This window comes from Crocuta crocuta, unplaced genomic scaffold (genome assembly GCF_008692635.1).
Source record: "Crocuta crocuta isolate KB4526 unplaced genomic scaffold, BGI_CrCroc_1.0 scaffold1944, whole genome shotgun sequence".
Classification (NCBI taxonomy): Eukaryota; Metazoa; Chordata; class Mammalia; order Carnivora; family Hyaenidae; genus Crocuta; species Crocuta crocuta.
This window is the reverse complement of record NW_027528394.1, coordinates 138,688-142,571: the sequence shown is the minus strand read 5'-3', so window position 1 is coordinate 142,571 and position 3,884 is coordinate 138,688. Positions and strand designations below refer to the sequence as shown.

The following is a 3,884-nucleotide window of genomic DNA, read 5'->3' as shown; positions in this document are numbered from 1 at the left end:
TGTTGTGAGTGGGAGTATAAATTATATAAAAAGATAAAAAGCCTTTAACATGAATACACAAATGAGGGATCATGATTAGTGTTATCATACCACCATTCCTTGGTCTCCCCCCCCATTCCTTCACTTTCCTTAGTCATCTCTCTAGATTATGTGGACATCCCCTCACCTCCATTCTACAATATAAAGTAGCAAAATCCTTACACTTGAGATTCTTGCTGGGCAATGATACACAGTGATGCTGGAAATTACTCAGGCTAGCATCTCAACACTTGGTCATTAAAATACTCATAGGGTCCTGAGGACAGGATGAAGCTTCAGGAGTCATCTAGTATGAACTTCTTATCTTTAAGAAGATATGTGTCTGAGTTCTTTCAGATGGATATGAAGGAGAGGGTCAGAAAGCCAATCCTAAAACCTTAATGGATGTATAATTCTGAGTCTCCCATAAACAAATAAAACATTGTTCTTACTAACCAAAGGTCAAATTATTTTTCTCTCCTATGCCCTATGTCTAAGCATTTAAAAAAACAACAACAAGTGACATCCTGGGTTAATCTGTCTCAGGTGGATGGCAATTACTCATATTCTCATCCACAGGAATATAGCCATATTTTTTTCTTAGCACTTCTTCCTTACTAAGGAAGGAAGGAGAATAAGTCTTAGTGGCAGCCTGCTTGCTGTGTTGGGTGATTTCTATGCCTCAAAACAACTCTGAGAAACAATTTTTTTTGGTCATTATTACATCAAATGAAGAAAGTCAGATTCAGAGAGGTGAAGCCCAAAGTGATTTGACAGAAAGCTCAGTACTATCTGGCTCCAAATACAACATAGTTTCTATTACTTTATTATCTTTCTGCTACTCTCTTAGTTTCTACATACATGGCTCTTTGATTACCAAGTTCAGCATAGTCCTCAGGATCCAAAAAAGCATGAAATGTTATCTTCTCCTCCGTAACCAGGGATCAGCCCTGGCAAGGGCAAGAGCAAAGAATATTTTTTCTTAGGCTATACTTGACAAACACTTTACCTATAAGACACAAATATTAGCCTTTATTCAAGTCCCAAGTACTGCAGAAAGCACTGAAAAATTTTGGCTGATATGTAAACCCAGCAGCTGGCTATCTTTTTCCCACACAAGTGCTCCCTTTCCTACACTGACTGGAAAGCCAGCAGGAGTCTGCCTATCAAACCAAAATTATCAGGACCTCAAGGTCCACAGGAAAATAGCTCACTTCCCATATATAAATGGGCTAAATGTTAAGAACATCATCCCTTTGGCTAAAACTTTCATTTCCTTGGGTAAAAAAATGTGTCCCTATTCTCATTTATGAAACAAGGAGAAGCGGCAGAAGTTTTTTGTTTTCACAAGTGTCTTCAGGCCATTTCATATATATCATCTCATTTAATCTTCCCCCAAACCCTGCCAAGTAGCTCTGTATCATCTGTGTATCGTAGGAGAGGAAACTGATGTTCAGGAAAATTAAACTTTTCAAGACCACTCATGTCATAAATGGGAATGCCAGATTCCATCCTACATAAATCTGCCTCCAAAGTGCTATTCATAATCCATGACTAGCCATGTTATAAAACTGAAGGTTGAGATTAGATAGATGGACCCAACTCAACTCCTAGAATCTAGCCTTATGTACCTAGCAAAGGATTAGGTGCTGGGGATATTGTGATAATCAATATATTATTCTTGCCTCTAAGAAATGCACTATCTTGTACAGAAGAAAGACAGGAAGCAAGGAACTATAACACAATATAGTAGATGATATAGTAAGGCAGAGTGCCGATTGCTACAGATGAGGAAGCACCTCAAAGACAGGAATGATTTTTGAAAGTCATAAAGGTATATTTGGATAAATGAGATGACAATGATAATGACAGTAATTTTTAACATATGATTGGAAAATAAATATTAGATATACAACATGGAAACCTGAATAAATAAGAGGTCTTTTTAAAAAGAGACTTTATGAAACAGAAATTTGTATCCATATTACAATTTAAAATACAGTTCAAATTGTTCAAAATAATCTAATCAATCAAATTTATAATCAGTGTTTAAGACTAAAGAAATTCATCAATATTTTGTTCATTAGAATTCATCAATATTTTGTTCATTAGATATGAGTTCAATAAAACACAACACTTACAAAAATAATGGTAAAAGAAGAGGAAGAAGAGGAGAAATAATGAAGACAATTTTAGAATTTGAACTTTTCCTAATTACAACCCATTTTGACTAAAGGCCTGATATATCTGCTAATCTTACCAGGCTGGTCTCGCCTACCTACACTTCCTCTTTCTAGAAAAAAATATTTTGGATAGCGCTTCCACTGACCCTGGTGTAGTGTAGACAAAAGGAACATTTCACTTCTGCCTCATGGGCTGACTTTTGGACATTGGAAATGAAAACTGTAATAAGAGTTCCAATCCTAGGTTTCTATCCTAGAAAAACTAATGCACATTTGTACCAGGAAGCATGTGCAGGAATGGTGTCATAGCAGCTGTATTTATAAAAGCAGAAATGATAAAAATCCACTGAAAGGAGGAAGGATAAATAAATTACAGCACACTCATTCATTAAAATACAATTGAGCAATAACGAGGAACAGAATACAGGTATACATAGGTAAATCTTACAATCTAATATTGCATAAAAGACATAAATCACAATAGCCTATATACTATGCTTCCATTACATACATATCCCCCAAAAGGCAAAAGTAAACAAATTATAATTTGGTAATATATATGTGAAAAAGTATAAACATGCAAGTGAATAATAAACCCCAAATATAGGATTGTGGTTACTTCTAAGGAGAGACTGCGGTTAATGATATAAGGAAGGAGAATACAAGTTTATGTGTTTATGTATTCATTTAAAAATATTTATTAAGTGGCTACTACATGCCAAATATCATTCTAGGTCCTACAGTTATAGCAGTAAACAACAAAAAAATGGTGTAAATGCTCTTATTCTTTAACCAGAGCTCATGACTGTTCATTTTATTACTATGCTGCATAACCAACTGATATGATTCATGCATGCTTTGTATGGCTACAACAGCACATAGTGAAAGAGAAAATTAAAACTCTGAGAAGTTTCTAACATCCTCCTAAATAACATCCTACGTGAAAATTTAGCAGAGGTTTGCTTTGAGAACAAGTAAGTTCATAATTTGCATGCAACATTTGTATTTCTTCCTGCCTCCCCTGGGGTACATGCTCACTTATTATCCTTATGCAGTGCATTCACTTTTGTGGGTCTGAAGGAAAAATGCTGCCACATGAAATGGAACTTTCCTAAACCAGAATACCACTTAAACAGTTTTACAATTAATTAAATAAAAGTTGATTACTAGAAGCTATAGGTCTACAAATGCCAGCTCAAATATGGAGAAGTTGGGCTCAGAAATCTTCAGCACCTACACATTATCTCAGTCTGTCTGTCTGTCTCTCAGACTTGAAAATACCTTAAAGGGTCTGACTATTTTAAGCAAATTCTCCAAGGATTGTGGAACCAATGTGAAATGCAAAAGTTACAGACTACTGTTCCTTGTTTGAGGGGTGAATGTCAACTCAGCAGGGCATTGGAGCCAGGCAGAGGTGGGCTGGAATCCTGCATCCACCACTGAACCTTGGTCCCAGTCATTATGTCTCTCTGAACTCATTTGTCTCATCTGGAGAGTGGGGATGCTTTCTAACTAGAGAGCTTTTGCGAGAATTACATTAAGGAGCACATGTTAAGCCCTTCCCCCTGTGCCTGCCACGTGATAGCTGCATTGTAAATTTCAGGTGCCTTCACCTTTTGCTTTACCATATAAAGGGAGAGATGTCTAATATCCTTTAAATAAAAAAAAAAGACCATCCTTCTT

The 3,884-nt window shown here is 36.1% G+C and overlaps 1 protein-coding gene across 1 annotated transcript in view; it reads right to left on the bottom strand.

Annotated features, from left to right (window-relative positions):
- AR (androgen receptor) overlaps nucleotides 1–3,884 on the bottom strand; it is a 182,252-nt gene that overhangs the window by 71,887 nt on the left and 106,481 nt on the right.